Source organism: Ursus americanus, chromosome 7, assembly GCF_024610735.1.
Source record: "Ursus americanus isolate L20-20 chromosome 7, mUrsAme1.1.p, whole genome shotgun sequence".
Taxonomy (NCBI): domain Eukaryota; kingdom Metazoa; phylum Chordata; class Mammalia; order Carnivora; family Ursidae; genus Ursus; species Ursus americanus.
In genome coordinates, this window is record NC_142133.1 from 76,151,905 (window position 1) to 76,170,992 (window position 19,088).

Here is a 19,088-nt window from a genome sequence, read left to right on the forward strand (position 1 = left end):
CAGTATTAAATCTCATGGTTAAGACTTTTCTGTAGTATTTTTGCATGTTCCTAAGTAGCTGAAAATAAACCCTCAACTTATACATGAGTACCTATTTTATCTCAGGATTGAAAAAATAGAAATAAACACATTTTTCTGTGCTTTACTTAATACATTCTCATAATCTAGGGAGAGTAAAATTAAACAGATAGATATATGAATCAAATCAAACAATTAAAACATTTAACTGAAATACAGTATCAGAGAGGTAAATACATATTTACATTGAAACATAGAGGGGTAACATCTAGCATCTTAAGTTATGTCAGATGAAAAATAAGTTTTTATAACTGTATTAGGGTTGGATTTTTTTATAATCATATTCCTGAGTATGTGTCATAAAAAGTGAAATAAATTATCTTTGCTTCCAGTAACATTACTGTTAGGCTTTGGAAACAGCTGAGTAAGAGCTATTATTTATAGGCCTACAATATAATTTCTAAGTGAAATTGAAATGGAAAAATCTCAGCCTTTCTTTTTCTTTTTTCAAAGTACCAAGTATACCTATGGAATATTTTTATTTAGTTTAAATTGATGTATGGATTTGAATATTATAAGAAACGATTTCACGTTCTCCAACCAGACTTCTGTTTATGATACTATGATAATGTGCTTTTGAAATTTCCCTATGAAAGTGTTTCAGTTTTATCTCACTGGAGGTTCCTGTAATTAAAGGAACTTTAAATAAGTTAGTCGAATATGGATATATTTTAAATTTAAGGAAAGAATGGTTGAATGGGGATAATCAATGGTGGCTGAAAAGTGACGTCAATGGCACCAATCGAAACCAGGATGGACTTGTGGCCCTATATGTTGCAAGCCTCTTTTTTTTTTTTTTTTTTTTTTTTAAGATTTCATTTATTTATTTGACAGAGAGAGAGAACAAGCAGGGGGAGCAGCAGGCAGAGGGAGAGGGAGAAGCAGGCTCTGGATCTGGGGCTGGATCCCAGGACCCTGGGATCATGACAGGGGTGGAAGGCAGCTGCATAACCCACTGAGCCACTCTGGCGCCCCAACAAGCCTCTTCTAATAGATGGTCCTGATGAAGTGTTTACTGATATTGATGCAAATATAACTTTTTCGCAATAAAAACTATTACTCTGTTCAAAAGCACTATAGGGTGCATAAAAGCAGCTCTTCAATATTAAAGCAAATTCTTCAAGTTACTTTAAGTCATTATTCACACACGATAAAATTGAACCTTTTAAGTGTAATAATTTAAAGACTTTTGACAAATAGTTACAGAACAGTAAGCAATAAACTCAGCACATTGTTCATTGCCATCGCGTCAGAAAGTTCCCGTAACCCCTTATCACTAGCGTGAGCCCAGGACAACCTATGATCTATATTTTTATCTCCGTAGTTTTGCCCTTTTGAGAATTTCATATAATGGAATTGTATAATATGAAGCCTTCATGTCTGCTTCTCGCCCTCACACTTCGGAATTCGTCCCTGTTGCTGCATATCTTAGTATTTTTTTTTCTTTTTATTGTGGAGTCTCGTCCCTTGAATGAATATGCTAAAGTTTGGCCTTTTACCACCTGAAGAACAGCTGGGTAGTTTCCAGTGTGGGGCTATAAATATAAAAACAAAAAAATAACTGTGGATGTTCACCTGCAAGTCTGTGTTTTCATTTTAAGTGAATAGCTGGAAGTGGAGTGGCTGAGGTGAATGGTAGATGTGTTTTTAGGGTTATGAAAAACTGTCGAACATTTTCCCACGCGGCTGGAACATTTTGCACTCACGCCCTCAGTGTGTAAGTTCCAGCTGCCCCACATCCTCATTAGTGTCTCTTATTTTCAACCTTTGATTTTCTCTGTTTTTCAAATGTAATTGGGTCACTGTGCACTTAATTTATGTTTCCCTAAAAGCTAATGGATTTGAGCATTTTCCCATATCTGTTGCCATTCTTCTGTCTTCTTTGCAGAAATCTATTTAAATCTTTTTTTTTCTCTCTATTGGATCATTTTTCTTTTAATTATTGGATTATGAATTATATGAATTCTTTATATATTCAGAATATAAACCCTCATATCAATATTGATTTTAAAAATATTTTCTGCAGAGGGGAGGCGGGTGGGGGAATGGGATAGGCTGGTGATGGGTAGTAAGGAGGGCACGTATTGCATGGTGCACTGGGTGTTATATGCAACTAATGAATCATCGAACTTTACATCAAAAACCAGGGATGTACTGTATGGTGACTAACATAATATAATAAAAAAAATTTTTTAAATTAAAAAAAATGAATAAAAATATTTTCTGCTAGTTGGTAGCTTTGCCTTTCATTTTATTAAAAGGGTCTTATGAGGTGCAAAACTTCTTATTTATTTTGAGGAAGTCAAATTTATCATTTTTTTCTTTTATGGTTTTTGCTTTTTTTGAGTTTTTAGCACAGAAAACTTTGCATAAGTGAAGGTCAGATATATTGTCTTTGATGGTTTCAATCAGATAGTTCAAGGTTTTCATTTTTATATTTAATTTTGTGATAAATATTTAGTAAACTTTGGAATATGGTGCAAGGTAGAGTTTGCAGTACACATTTTTTGCATGTGTATTTCCACGATTTCCAGAATTATTTGTTGAAAATACTACCTTTTCTCCCTTAAATTACTTTTGTATTTGAACATCTGTCAAAAATGAATTGATCGTATAAAGTGGGTAGATTTCTGGACACTCCATTAATCTACATGGCTGTTTTTGAGCCAATATTACACCGTCTCAGTAATTTCAGATTTTAGTAAGCTGTGAAACCAGGTGGTCTGAGCTCTCCAGCTTTATTCTTCCATTTTTTTTGACTTTTCTACATAATCTTATTTTTCCATAAAAATATTTTACAGTATGTCCATTTCTACCAAAATACCATTGGAATTTTCTATTGAGATTTTACTGAATGTATAAAATTTGGGAGGAATATTGAAGTCATATTATTATTAAGACTTCCAATTCATGGACATCATATACTTCTCTATTTATTTAGATCCTCTTCAGTTTCCTCGGAAATACTTTGTAGTCTACAATGTACAGGTCTTACATATATTTTATGACATTTTTTCCTAAACCTGCCATATTTTCCGTGCTATTATAAATCTTTTCAATTGTATCAGTTGTACTTCACATATTTTGAAGCTCTTTTTTTGAAGGGGCATATTCTTGTAGGATTGTGTTGAGGATTGTTATGTCTTCTTGGTGAATTGACTCTTATAACATACAAAACCCTTCTTTAACCTTGGTAGTATTCCTTGTTGTAAAGTCTACTTAGCCTGATATTTACGTAGCCAATCAGGAGCTTGTGGATTTGTGTTTGCATGGCTTAATATGTTTTATAAATTCATCATTAATCTTTGTTTTATATATTTAAATATTAAATATTTATATATTTTTAAACATGGATGTATGTAAATCTTGCTTTTTTAATCCAACTTGACAATTTTTATCATTTAACTGATATATATAGAAGATGTATATAATGTAATTATCAATATATTTACTTTTAAATATACTGTTTTGCTATTTATTTCCTATTTTGCTTTGCTCCTCTTTTTTCTTTTTGACCTTTATTTATTTATTTATTTATTTCTATTCCATTTTATCCTCACTACTGATTTTTGGATCATGCTTCTATGTTTTGTTTTTTAGTAATTGTACTAGGATTACAAAATATATTTTATCACAACTTACCTTCATGTAGTACTATGCATTACACAGTAGAAGAATCTTATCACAATAATCTCCCATTTCCTCACTTTCCTCCTTTGTACTTCATTATCTGATCTTTTACTTTGATGTTCAGTGTAAAATTCACAGTACACTTTTAGTTTTTTGTTTTCTTAATATTATCATTTTTCTTTAAAGATGTTAAATATATGGAAAATACTTTTAAAAAATATTTTACTTATTTATTAAGATTTTATTTTTTTACTTGACACAGAGAGAGAGCAAGAACAAATAGGTGCAGGGAAGAGGAAGAAGCAGGCTCCCAGCTGAGCAGGGAGCCTGACGCAGGGCTCAATCCCAGGACCCTGGGATCATGACCTGAGCCAAAGGCAGATGCTTTACCAATTGAGCCACCCAGGCGCCCCTTAAAGATTTTATTTTTACGTTATCTCTACACTCAATGTGGGGCTCGAACTTATAACCCCAAAATCAGAAATCACATGTTCTATTTTTTTTAAACATTTTATTTATTTGCCAGAGAGAGAGAGAGAGCACAAGCAGGGGATGCAGCAGGCAGAGGGAGGAGTAGGCTCCCCGCTGAGCAGGGAGCTGGATGCGGGACTTGATCCCAGGACCCCAGGATCCTGACCTGAGCTGAAGGCAGACGCTTAACCCACTGAGCCACCCAGAAGTCCCCAGGAGTCGCATGTTCTGTTGACTGAGCCAGCATGGTGCCCTGGAAAGTACTTCTTCTATTTATTCTAATTTTCACCACTTCTGATGCCCTTCATTTCTTTTTGTGGATCCAAATTTCCATCTGGTGTCATGTTTATTCTATTCTGTAAGTACGTCTGCTTTCAGTAAATCCTGCAGGTTTTGTTTGTTTTCCCATCGATTGAAAAGTCTGATATTTTTCTTATATTTTACCCTTTCTATTTATTTTTCACCCCTTCTGGCTGCCTTCAATATTTTCTCTTAATCTTTGTTTTCCCGTACTTTGGCTATAACATGTTATTATGCATATTCTTTGTATTTATCCTGTTTCTGGTTCTCTGAGCATCATGGGTCTACTGTACTGATTTTTATTAATTTAAGAAAACACTTGCCAATCTCATTCAACTCTTCCTCTGATCCTTTCTTATCCTTTATATGTTTTTTGTTTTTCTACTCAGACTTTAAGTACATGTGTGTTAAACAGTTTGATATATAAGCTCATAACTCTAGAGCTCTGTTCTAAATTTTAAAAATTATATTTATGCTTTATTTTGGATAATTTCTATTGAACTATCTTAAAATACACTAATTACTTCTTTTCTGCTCAGTATACTATTAAGCTTTTTGAGTGACTTCTGTATCTCAGATACCACATTTTGCATTTCTGGCATTTCTGTTAGATTCTTTGTTAGATTACCATCTCGCTACTAAAATTTCCCATCTACTTATGCATGCTGTGTATCTTTTTCACTATTTCCTTTAATTAATCAGTTACTTCAAATCCCTACTTGAGATTTCCAACAACAGGCCTGTTTCTAAGTTTGATTCTGTTGACTGGTTTTCCACTTTAAAATGAGTAATTTTCTTCTTTTTTTTTTTTCCTTCTGTGTGTATCATGTATTTGATAGAATTTCAGATACTATGCATAAGAGATGCGTAAAGACTAAGCAAAATTTTATTCTTGCTTAGAAATGGACATGGCTCAGGGGTGCCTGGGTGGCTTAGTTGGTTAAGCACCCGACTTTTGATCTCAGCCGAGGTTTTGATCTCAGGGTTGTGAGTTCCATGCTGGTCATGAAGCCTACTAAAAAAAGGAAAGAGGGAAAAGAGAGAAAGGGAGAAAGCAAGAAAGAAAGGGAGAAAGGAAGGAGGGAAAGAAGAAAGAAAGAAATGGACATGGCTCTTCTTTCTTACTGTGTTAATGGAGAGAGTTGAATTAATCTAGTCATAAATTAGTTGGGCTTAGCTTTTCTTGTTGCTAAAGTCACCTTCAGTGAACCGTAGACTTCAAATTACTCTATCTTGGCTGACTGCTATCTTATGCTGTAAGACCTGGAGTGACATAGTTTTTCTCAGTGTTGCTGCTTTATTCAAGCTATTAATAGGCTTTGTACACCTGAGACACAGACGGGCTTTCTTTTCTTCCTCTGTTCTTTCAATGGTAGGTTGCTATTGCTTGTACTTAATATAAGACCCTGGGTGGGCATTAGGGAATGAAGGGATGTGTCCTTGGTTCTCCTTCTTTAGCCTTAGTCTTAGGGTCTGTGAGCCTCCAACATAGCCCCGCCCCACCCTTTTTTCCTACTTGATAGCAGTCAGCCAAATACTGCCTTGCAACATTGAGGTGTCTTTAGGAAGTGTGATTTTCCTGCTCTTATCCTGATTTGTTTCAGTGTGAGGTCCTCGATGAGAGTACATGTCCCTACCCTGTGCTAGAAACAGATGACTTTCGTTTCTTTCTTTCTGCTAGAAGTGACCCACCATTCCCCTGAACCAGTGGGGAAGGGTGGGAAGGGTTCTAGTTTCTCTTTTACATGGACAGTTTTTGTTTCATATGAGATAAGGGTCTGGGTTCTGTACCATTCCCCTGATGACAGCTTATCACTCCACATCTCTCTGTGTCACTGCGAGCCCTTCTCTGATCTAGAGCCTTCCCCAGCCTCTCTCATGAGCACCCAATGAAGGCTTGTTTTTAGGGCATCCAAGGAGTTAAATTGTACTTGGCCTTTAAGAATTCATTACAATTTCTGTTGTTTTCTTTTATTTTCAAAATAATTTTGCTAGATATATAACTCTAGACTAGTGTTTTCTATCTTTCATCACTTTAAATATTTCCACTGTCTGCTTTCTTGCATGACATCTGCTTACAAGAAGTCTGCTATAGTTTTTAATCCTTATTCCTCTATAGGTAAGGTTTTGTTGTTGTTGTTGTCGTTGTTGTTTTGTTGTTGTTATTCTACTATACCTTTTATGAAGATTTTGTATTTATCTTTGATTTTCTATGGTTTCGATATAATATACCTTAGTATAGTTTTGTTTGTTTTTTATAATTATGCTGCTTTGTGTTCCCTGAGCTTCCTGATTTTATGGTTTGGTGGTATTATTATTATTATTATTATTATTATTATTATTATCACTATTATTATTTTAGTTCTCCACCATTATTTCTTCAAATATTTTTTCAGTTTCATTCTCTCAGTCTTCTTTTTGATACTCCGATTAGATGCATGTTACACCTTTTGAAATTTTTACACAGTTCTTATATATCTTGAGTTTTTTTTTTTTTTTTTACTTTTCTTTTTTTTTTTTCACCTTTGTATTTCATTATGGGAAGTTTTTACTGACATACTTACAAGTTTGCCCATTCTTTCCTCAGCCGTGTGCATTCTATTAATGGGCTTTGCAAAGACATTCTTCATTTTTCTTACATTGTTTTTAATTTCTAGCATTTTTTCTAGCATATCCATCTCCTTATTTACATTAGTCACCTATTTTTGCCTGTTGTTGAATTTTCAATTAAAGCACTTAACATTTTAATTATACTTATTTTAAATTCATCATCCAAGGGACGCCTGGGTGGCTTAGTCCCTTAAGCATCTGCTTTTAGCTCAGGTCAAGATCCCAGGCTGAAAGGTCAGTCCTGCATCTGCCCTCTGTTCCTCGGGGAGCCTGCTTCTTCCTCTCCCTCTGCCTGCCATTCCCCCTGCTTGTGCTCTCTCTCTCTCTCTGACAAATAAATAAATAAAATCTTTAAGAAAACAAACTCATCATCCCAGAATTCTAAATTTGTACCATATATGAATCTTGTTCTAATGTTTGCTTAGTCTCTTCAGACTGTATTCTGTTTTTTTCCCTGCCTTTTAGAATGCCTTGTATTTTTTTGTTGAAATGTAAATATAATGTATCAGGTAATAATCCCTTAGACTGAGATTTTATTTTAATCTGGCTCTGAACTGGGCTATATTTATATTTGTAATGATAGATATCAGGGGTTTCAAAATCCCTGAGTATCCTTGCTTTATTCTCCCTCATTTCCTCTGGATTTACCTAAGAACTCCTTAAACTGAGTGACTCTTACCGGCTCACTCAGCTGTAGTTATTACTGTTCTTATCCTGAAGCCCTGTTGATGTGTTCATAAGGAGTGGGAAAGGGGAAAGATTTCATAATCTTAAGATTAAATCTCTCTTTGCATGGGCTGTGACTTCCAGAGTGTTTCAAAATTGCTTTTTTCCCCCATCCCCTCTTCAGGTGGCAGGATTGGTAGAAGGAGTTAATTGGAGTTGGATAATTACCCTTCAGCCTGTGTAAGATAGGCTCTGGCAAAGCCTTTTGCTCTGGAGTCTAGGTGTTCGCTTGGAGAACACACTGGCATATTTCACATGGTTACTTCTTCACTCCCCCTGCCAAAGACAAAGGGTGATATTCTTGTCCTTCAATAAAAAAATAATGGGGTCCTGGATCTAAAACCCATAAAAGCAGAGGGGCTTCCCTGAGACTGCGTGCCCTCAGGATTTTCTCACTCTCAAGTTAGTCCACTGTCTGCAAATTACCATTTAAACGTTCCTGCCAGTTTATGGCTCCAGCAGTCTCTGCTCTAGTTAATCTGATCTCTGCTGGGATTCTCTCTTTTGGCTTGTCTTTCCAGATTTTAGTGTGCCAGCTTGCCTTGCAAACTGAATTCTCTGATGGGTCCAGGAAAAGTCACTGATTTTCAGTTTATTCAGCTTTTTCTTTTTCCTTTTTTTTTCCTTTCCTTTTTTTTTTTTTTTTTTTTTTTTGCAGTAAGCATGGAGTGATGGCCTACAGCTCTTTACAAGTTGGAGCTAGATGGCGGAGTTTCTTAATTGGCAATATCTAAAACTTTCTGGTCTGTTCCATCTATAATCATCATGAGGTAGTGGATAGTTATTCTACTTTTTTAATTTGTTAATTTACTGAATTCTTTTAAGACTGTTTAGGCTAAAAGCCTAGGGGAATGCCTTGAGTGGATGTATGTCACCGGAGATTTAAAATGAAGCTCAATATCATTCCTATTATTGCTTGCTTCAGGAGTTTCAGAAAAATCATCAATTTTAATAAACAGGGAGGGAAACAGCATTAGGGAACTTATCAACGGACATAATGAACATATTATTTAGTCACAGTGAGTAGTGGAAGAACTTTGATGTGTCCTTCCTGGAGATGGTAGAGGATATCTCCTTTGTCCAGAGGTGTGATTGGGTGAATGCAGAGGAAATATTTGCGGTCATTCATAGGGCTTCTCAAATTGCACCTTGCTGGTTTTCATTTTAATTTGTATGCACATAAATTCAGTTCTTCATTTTGAACCACACACACACACACACACACACACACACACACATATACACACACACACATGCATACACATTCATCCCGTGGGATATAACTGTTATAATAATGACACTTAAAATCAATCAAGAAACGTGGATTTGTACATACACTATCATAAAACCACTATTGCTGCTCTTCTCCCTCTTTTAATGCCTTGTCTACATGTCTCATTTAGATGGCTTGCCCGTTAGGAAAAGGCTAGAAGTCGTTTATCACTTACAAGATATTTTATAATTGAAAAAAAAAACAAAGTGAAACCTGCCAGCAATTGAGTGAAATTAGCCTCATTATAGAGTAGATTTCATTCATTCATTTATTTATTTATTTATTTATTTATTTATTTATTTATTTATTTATTTTTAAAGACAAATATGCATATATTTGTTTCCATGAAATAAACAGCTGTTTGGTGTCTGCTGGAACCAGCGGTTCACACCCAGAGACAATGACCCCAACAAAGGGGATATTGGCAATGTCTAGGGACAATTTTGGTAGTCATAATTGAAAGGTTGTTACTGGCAATTAATGCATAGAGGTTCCAGATGTGCCAAACCTCCCACAATGTACAAAACAGTCACACAAAACAAGGAATCTTCTAATCAAATATGTTAATAGGGCTCCGTGTAGAATCCCTGACCTGGTTTAGTGTATTATCTCTGCCAAAAGGCCTTTCCCACTCCTTTTCCATTTTCTTTAATGAAATAACTCCCTATCGAGTCTCTTAGTATATAGATGCTGTGATATATATCAGCTTAGAATGTCATCTTTTCTTTTTTTTTTTTTTTAAAGATTTCATTTATTTATTTGACAGAGAGAGAGAGCACAAGCAGGGGGAGCAGCAGAGGCAGAGGGAGAAGCAGACTCGCTGCTGAGTGGGGAGCCCAATGTGGGGCTCAATCCTGGGCCCCTGAGATCATGACCTGAGCCTAAGGCAGAAGTTTAATGACCGAACCACCCAGGCGCCCTACAACGTCATCTTTTCAAACATGATTTTTATTTCCAAGGATATCTTTGAGGATAGAGATCCAGAGAAATACATTTGATAGTAGAATTCATATATTCTAAGTCTTGGCTTGTGGTAGAGGATATCTCCGCTGTCCAGAGGTGTGATTGGGTGATTGTGGAGAAGGTATTTGTGGTAGTTCATAGGACCTCTCAAATTGCACCTTGCGGTTTTCATTTTAATTTGTATGCACATAAATTCAGTTCTTCATTTGAGCTGTACAAACCCTAATGAAAATATTCAATGACTTGTATAGTGGTGAACACTTAACATTTCAGTTTCCTTCAGATTTCTGTAGTTTTAATCTTTATCAATATGGACTGATGGGGTTGACTTATTTGGGGACAAAAACGTGACTTCAGTCCTTTCATTCTATTTATACATGTTATGGATGTCATTTGGTACATAGGATTCTAGTTGAAGGAAAGCAAACTTTGTTTCCTAAACCTCTAAAACCTGCCTACTATGACTGGTGAGAAATCCATTATCACTTCTTAAGGATCCTTTTCCATTTATGATAGAAAAAATATAGTCTTTTTGTGTAAATGGAAATAAAAATGAGACCAGATCCTTATGTACATAGTCTGTCATATAGCATTTATTCCCAGAAGCTCTCAAAATAGCACTTGCTGGATAATCTACAAATGTTTTGGAATGGATGGATAAATAAATGCTTGAGTGATTTATGGAAAACATATAGAAATAGCATAGAAATATTTTCCTCTCTGCCAAATCGTTTCTCCAATATTTTGCCAGTATTTTCTTTAGAATACGAATTATTTTTCTATGATATTAAAGGACTGTTCAGAAGGTGCTTCTAACAGGAACTTCCACAAGGAATATATACCTCCATAAGCAATACAGAAAGCTATTAATAATTTTTCAGGTTAACCAAGAAAAAAAAGAAGATACAAATTATCAATATCTGAAATGAAAGAGGGCCCATAAGTACTTATGCCCCGAATGTTAAAAGGTTAATAAAAGAATACTGTGAGCTTCTCTGTACACAAATTTGATAACTTATATGAAATGGACCAATTCCCTGTAAGATGTTAACTATCAGAATTCAAAAAAGGAAAATTAAATAATCTTGCTAGCCTTCTATTCATAAAAAACAAAACAAAAACCCAAAATAGAAAAACATATTGAGTCAATTACTAATAACCTTTCAACAAAGAAATTCCCCAAACCATGTAACTTAACTAGTGAATTCTACTACACAGGCAAGGAAGAAATGATACCAAGTCTCTACAATCTCCCAGAAAATAGAAGCAGTAGAAATACTTCAGAACTTATTTTATGATACCATCATTACCCAAATAACACAGCCAGTTTATGATATTACGAGAAAGGAAAACACAACAATATCTGTTATAAATATAATCCTTACCAAAATATTAGCAAGTTGAGTTTAAAAAATATAGAAAGAATTACACACCATGACCAAGTAGGACTTATGACAGGTATGCAAGTCTGGTTCAGCATTCAAAAATCAATTAATGTAATCCATCACATCAGCAGACTAAAAAAGAAAAATCTTGTATCAGTAGATGCAGAAAAAGCATTTGACAAAATGTAATACCATTGGTAAAAGAAATAGCGGAGGACTTCCTGAACTTGACAATGAATATCTACACAAGTGAACAAGGGTCCATAGATGGGAAGCCTGTTACAGATGTGTGGGTGGGTGTCTGCCATCACTTTTAAATATTTGAAGTGGGTACCACGTGGTCTTATACTTTTTAAATTATTTATTGAATATAGCATCAGAAAGTGCCACTGAACTGTATTCAGTATTTAATTAATACACTTAACACCATTGTTCAGAAGCTTCGTCATAAAACAATACATTTCTTTAAATCTAGGGTTTCATATTTGGGAATGAGTGGCTTTTATAGAGTGGAAGACAGGTGTGTTGGAGGAAGTGGTTTAAGCTGCCAAGAGGCCAGAGTTGTGGAAGTATCATTAAACATATATATTTAAAATCAATAACTAAGACGTGAGTTGTTTTGTTCAGAGTGACAGTTAACCACTAGATAATAAAAGTGTGGGGAAATGGAGTAAATTTTCACAGGAGTTGGAAACCAGCAGAGATGAAGGGCAGAGGGTGACAAGTCTGCTGAAAACAGAGTTCCAGCTGGCAGACTGGTACAGAGAGGAGGGGGAGAGAGTGGTCTTCAAGCAGCCACCTGGCATAAGAAGACACTTTGCAGGATGAGGGGTGGTTGGGATGAAGAAGAAGGAAACAGCCATCACTTGAGAGCCTGGCAATTGGTATCCCAGAGAAAAACGTCCTTTGAGAGCAAAAACTAAATAATTTTCTTAAAATAGATTAAAGACAGAGATGACTTTTTATCATAAAATTCCATTCATAAACAAGCAAACAAAAACATACAAGAGGTGAGGAAAGGAGACAGCCCAAAGGCACCAGAAGCCTTACAGGGACCAGAATGTGGAATGCGTGGTGATCTGGGGTTCGGGATGCTGTTTTGGTGACTGTTGAACAAGGTAAAAATGGCAGAATGAGAGGGACCTGACAGATTTTGGGGTGGAGAGTTGGTGTGGAGCTGAGAGTGCTGGGGGGTAAGGAGGGGCACTTTCTCTACTTTGGTCTTGATCCCTGATGAATATAAACTGGGACTCCACCTGCTCTTCTTGGGCAAATATTCTGAAGGGACTCTGCTCTATTCTCAGAGAGTAAGGTTCACATTGGTACAAAAGTGAAATATATCGTGTGTGCCACATTCTTATAAATAATCTTATTAAACATGGTGGCAGCTTCCTAGATAATGCAAAGATCAGAAGAGGTTCTGCCATGTGTGTACATGTGCACGAGGTGTAAGGTATCACAGGGAATAGTATCACACGCCATCTAAACCAAACGCCCTAGTTTTAAAAATGTGGGAATGGCGAGTAAGTAACAAACAATTTTAAAATTGCTAATTTTTCAAGTACTGAAAACTAAATAGGAGAATATGTTTCGGTATTGGATTGTGCCCAATTTTCCATTGTGTGCAGAGCATGTGATATAATTATGTGGTTAGGTGCTTAGGTCTATAATAAAAAGATACCCACATTTTACATTTTAAAATCAAGGAACAATTAAGCTATGAATTTCATGCTACTATTACCTCTAGTATAATTGCCAGACAATTTTCAGGCCATAAATAACCCTACAATTACTTAATGCTTTTTTATGGTCTGTAGTCTACATGGCAACAATTACATTATTACAGAATAATTACATGAATTACTTTATTTGTAATTACCATAAAAAGACATTATTCCAGCACTTTATTCAAAGCACAAAGACTGAATACAATATGTGTGATGCTGAGAATTTGATCCACTATTAGGAAATTACATGATATTAAACCTGCATGTTTTATCATATATTTGAAGAAACATATATGTGAGTCTCAGTGGGTCATTTGCAAACACTGTTCTTTTAGTGCTTTAAGATATACTTGGTTAAATAGGAAAAAGAAAATTTCTTAATCCATTTCATCATAACTTTCCCTTGTGTGCCCCTTTGCAAGAAGGTTCTATAAAACTGTCAAATGGTATGAATATGATTTTAAGAACACAATAATTAGAGACTTTGTGTTACAAAGAATAGGCTCCAAACAGTACATTGAAATGCTAAATATAATTGCATTTAAGGAATTATTCAATAAGCTAATTTGATTGGAACCTAAGGATGCTTGAATGAAGCTAAATATTATAATTTGGGGATTAAATTCAACCAGAACCAGGAGCTTAAATTAATTTTCATGATTTTTAGAAATCAGTTGCCTCACTTAAATTGCGGGTATAATCAAATAATTAAGGCACAACCGGAAGTGCTGCCATTTTTATCTTCCCTGAGCAGGTGTCATAATTCAAGAGAATTGTTCGGTCAAAATGTTCATTTACCAATCCAGTTGGGTATCTCTATGAAATGTTGTGATCAATGAGAAAATAAAATGTGATTCAGAACTGCATTATTTATTTATTTTTATTCAAGGAGAAGCCACAACTTCATAAATTATTAAAAGACTACAGCTTACTTGAGACTCCGAAAGAATCCACATTTCAGATGACTGTGTCATTCATTCTCTCCTGGAATTTACAATTACAATGCTATGGTTTGTCAGAGCCCGGACTGCCTGCCTTTCTACACATCCTCCTGTGTCATAACAAATTCCATTCCTTACCTTCATCCCCTTGTCATCGATCCCTTCCTCATCCTTCTCCTCCCTTACAGTTAGAGTGTGAGGTTTGCTTGGAATGTTTGCAACAATTTCATCCTGAAATTTGATTTTCTCAGTAGCTGCTACCTGCTGTTGGATTCTGCAAAAGCTACCTATGTGTCTGAAGCCAGGAACCTGCAGACACATGGTTTTGTGAAAGCAGAGAGGATTTTCTTAGATTCCCAGACAATGACTCTGATGACCGTTGAGTATAGGCTCTTATGCTTCCCCTCTCCCCACTCTGATCCTGTTTTGCTTTACTGATTAGGTCTTCATTGAGTCCAGCAGCTAGTGCTAGCTGGGCTACATATATGGTTAGTTGTATGGAACTTGTTCTTAAAGCTCTGGTGCTGATTCATTACTCTCAAATTCAGTTGCAGACCCTACTTTAATTGGTGGCTGGGGAAAGTCTTCTGTCTGAGGGATGGTTTCTATGGCTATATCTGATGGTGGAATGGAGAATGCAGGATTGTATGTTGGCAGAAAGCAGTGGCTTATTCTTTATTGAGAAAGACTGCAGTAAGTCAGGTTCTTATTAGATTATGGAAATTCTTCTGAGATTTGGGGGAATTTTTATTTTGAGACATTTTGGTTAAAAATGCACATATATATTATAGTAGAGAGTGCAACTTTTACACTGATGTTTGATACAGAACATAAATCGTCAAAGACCTCTTTTTTGTTGTTGCAGGCCACCATAATGTATGTCTCTAGGTCCTAGCAATAGTATTTATTGTTTTCAGACTCTGTGGGAATATTTAGAAAGTCATCGAGATAACAAGAATATCTTAGGTGGGAGGATACTTTGTTGTGTCTTGAACATGCATCGTTATATTGAGAACATCATACCCCCTCTCTGGTCAGGTCCTGAACCTGTGAAATTGTTGGGGGAGGTCCTCAAGAGAACATGATCCTTGGTTGACTCATGAGCTGGCCCTGGGCAATTGGAGGTCCCTAACCCCACACTTGTTCTTAGAATGTATACTCTGATAGCTTCTGCCTATACTTAGGGTACAGTGGTGACATGGGACAGAAGGGCTCACCAGAGCAAAAAATGGGTCTTGGCCCATCTGGTATAAGATAGCTTCTGACTATCTAGTGAGTAGGTAACTGTGATGCTTAATTTTATATGGCAACTTGACTGGACCATGGTGCCCGGACATTTGGTCAAACGTTATTTTGGACATTTCTGTGAGTGTTTTTGGATGAGATTTACATTTAAATCAGTGGACTCCGAATAAAGCAGGTAATTTCCAAAATATGAATGGGCCTCTCATCCATTCAGTTGACAACCTAAGTAGAACAAAATGCTGACCTCTCCCAACAAGAGAGATTTCTGCAAGCAGATGGCCTTCAGACTTCATTTGCAAAATTGATCCGGCCAGTCTCCTCCATCAGATTTTGGACTCACTAAGCCTTCACAATCATATGAACTAATTCCTTAACACACACACACACACACACACACACACACACACACACACACACACCCTATCAGTTATGTGTCTTTGGAGAATTCTAACTAATACAATAAACCAGTTTCAGTTCTCAGTCAGGGTTGAGATCATGTGAAAGTTGTTCGCTAGGCAAGGCTAAGAAAAGACAGCAGCCTCCTATGGATTGAGTGGGTGTCTTGGGAGAAATGCTGAGGGCCAAAATCTAGCGAAGTCTGGAAGAGCCAAGTGTCAATGAATATGTGAGTCTTGGGTGTAGTGTGTTCCAATCAGGTCATAGAGTCTTTGCCTGTAGATCCAGCCATGCCTTAACCATGGCCAGCCCTGACCAAGGCAAGACACTCCTGCACAGGTAGCCTAACCTGAATCTAACCAGGAGGAAACATCAAATTAAATTGAGAGACATTCTATAAAATAACTGGCATGTAATCTTTGAGAGTATCTAGGTCAAGAAAAGCAAGGGGAAACTGAAAAAGGAGTCCAAAGAAACATAAATAAGTGAAATGCAATCTGGTTTGGAATGGATTTCTTTTCTTACGAAGTATATTATCAGAACAACTGGCAAAACTTGAACGAGGTCTGAGGATTCAAAGTGTAAGGATGATTCATTGTTAAATTCCTAATTTTGAGAGCTAAATAGAGGTGATCTAAGAAAAAGTTCTTGTTTGTAGGAAACTACATTAAAGTATTTGGTTTTAATGAGACATCATGCAGGCAGCCTATTATCAGATGATTCAGAAAAAAACTTTTTACAGTACTTGTAACTTTTCAGTAAGTTTATAACTTTAACAAAATAATTTTATTTTAAAAAAAGAAATGTATTTATAATACTCTGAGACTAAAAACAAACAAATAACCTTTTTAACACTCTGAGATGGACAAATACTGCCCAACATCATACAGTTTCAATCTTACTTTAACTGAGTAGCTGAGTTCTCTTGGCTCAAACTCTTGGCCTGTGCATTGCATCCTGCTGTAAAGAGAAAATATTTCTTCATGAAGAATTTATGAACTGCCCTCTGTCTGAATCCAATCATGGAGTTATATTTCAAAATGTAATTTCTACCTGATTATTCGGTTATTTTTGATGACATCTCTTTTGGCTAGTGAGAATCTGAGTCACAGAGTTCAAACTTTGGCACCGACCCCAGCATCCTTGCCCAACACATCTTCATGGAAAAGACAGGAAATGGTGACAAGCCCAGTTTATGTAACAATTCAGTATTCTTTTTTTTTTAAGTGAGCAGATTACAGTGTGGTTGGAGAACAATAAGAGTCTCTTCCCTGTAGTACCTAACACTCCGTGTGTTCGAGATATGCAAGGAGAAAAGCACAGATCAGAGTGAAAAGTGCCAGGGTGAAGATAGGTAAGACATGCTAGGCCACCTGAAAGTCAAAACCGAAAACCCACGTGATGAAAGACATCAAAAGGAGCTGGTATTTGAGCTAGGTATTGAAAAGGGTTAGTCTGGCCATACCACCCTGAACACGCCCGATCTTGTCTGAAAAGGGTTAGACTGTGGGTCTTAGAGACCTGACTTCGGACTTCACTTCTGTGCTTACCAGTTGTGTCACCTGAGAAAAGGAACTTTATCTCCCTGAAGCTCAGTCTAATTACCTGTAATACAAAGTTAAAGGCAGATTAGAATTGTTCTTTGAAGATTTTCCTGAATCAAGCCTGTGAAGAAGTTTCCAAATAAAATGTAGTCACCAAATAAATTGTATCTAAATCTGAGATGCCTGTAGGGAAAATAAATGAAGCTTTTGCAACACGTGAAGCTTGGAAAGGATATTTGTAAAGCACAAGACTTTTATGTGGCTGTCCTTAATCTCATATGAATACAAATATCTCTGTTGCTGTTTGTACATATCTGCAGTTTCTGCAATGGCCACGTCACTAAACACTATGATTTCCTCCACGTGGTCTGAACTGTAAAAATATCCCACAGGTAATTCTGGTGTATAGTGATGTTAAAAAGTGCATTTTTGAAAATCTACTTTATGCCAGAGGCTTTACATGGGTGCATTATTAATAATTCTACCCCCATCCTGTAAGATGGGCATACTTATCTTTACTTAAAACAAGAAAAATATGGGGTCTCCAGGAGGTCAAGCACTTGTCTTTGGTCAGATAGATATTGAGAAGTTTGGGTCTCATTCCAGATCTGTGCACAAAGATTGTGCCAATTTTAATTTCACCCAACACTCTCTACTGACTAAATTGAACACATAATCCACAGAGAGGATTATAAAGTGAACCAGAATGGGAAACAGAAAATAAATACTGACGTTTCGGTGAATACAAAATATTGATTATTAAAGATCTCATTCTGTACTTTCAAATGAGCTGTTATTTATGCCAACAGATGTTTCCTCTTTATAATCCACATCAAAGACACTGAAGAAAATACATGCTAATTTCTCTAGTTTCTTGTCTCACAGTTCCTGAAGGTGGAACTGCTAGTAGAACCCAGCATATATTTGTTTTTAGGTATATGATTTAAGACAGTATATTCAAATTAAGATATTTATGTAATAAAAAGGAGTCATACCTTATATGTTGAGGAAATTGTTTAATTTTTTTTCTGTGCTCTGAAAATTGTATGCTTACAGTTTTATTTGGACCTGATAATCATGAGTATTATGATTAATGTTTATACAAAATCTATGGTATTTATTTTTCTGATGATTTCTCATTATGGATCTTTAATTGGACACCCAAATAGAACTTAAGAAATATTTATAGTTTAAAGAATATTTATATTCTATAATAATTTGGTATTAACTTTTTATACTTTAAGAAGTTATCAATTTTCTAAATTTCTATAGCATCCCCTATTCATTGTTAGAAAGAAAAATAGCCATACAGATGTACCAGCATGTACTAGCTAAACGGTACCACCTCTCCGCCCCCCGTTGAGAGCCATTAGTCAGAGGTAGACAGGTAAGGGTCTCTGTTATCTTCCCTGCCACATGGGAACCCCAAGTCATGGATCCCCACCCCTTGTAACTTTGAGAACTTAAGTCTTGTAGGTCTAAAGATAGAAATTCACCCTCAGGGTAGCCATGATGATACCCACTGACTTCTTTACTCTTTAGTTTTTCATAGTTTGGGAGCTTGGGTACTTGTATTCTCTTCTTGAAAACTCTGCCATGCATTAAAATGAATGTTTTGTAAAAAAAAATGTTCTATAGTTTATAGTTTATCCAGCTTTTTAGATCTATTGCTCTGGGTGTGTTTTTACACTAAGGGCTCTGTCACCGCGCTGTTAACTATCTCAGAGTGGATCTCTCCTATACATACATGCTTCCCTCATAGCCATGCTCTGTGTTTCCCAATGGACTGTAACCTCTAG

General features: G+C 36.0%; 1 pseudogene; it reads right to left on the minus strand.

The window, feature by feature from the left end:
* The window catches only part of LOC123778574 (mortality factor 4-like protein 1 pseudogene), an 80,151-nt pseudogene extending 65,726 nt beyond the window's left edge, over positions 1–14,425 (minus strand).
* Positions 14,426–19,088: the final 4,663 nt, after the last annotated feature.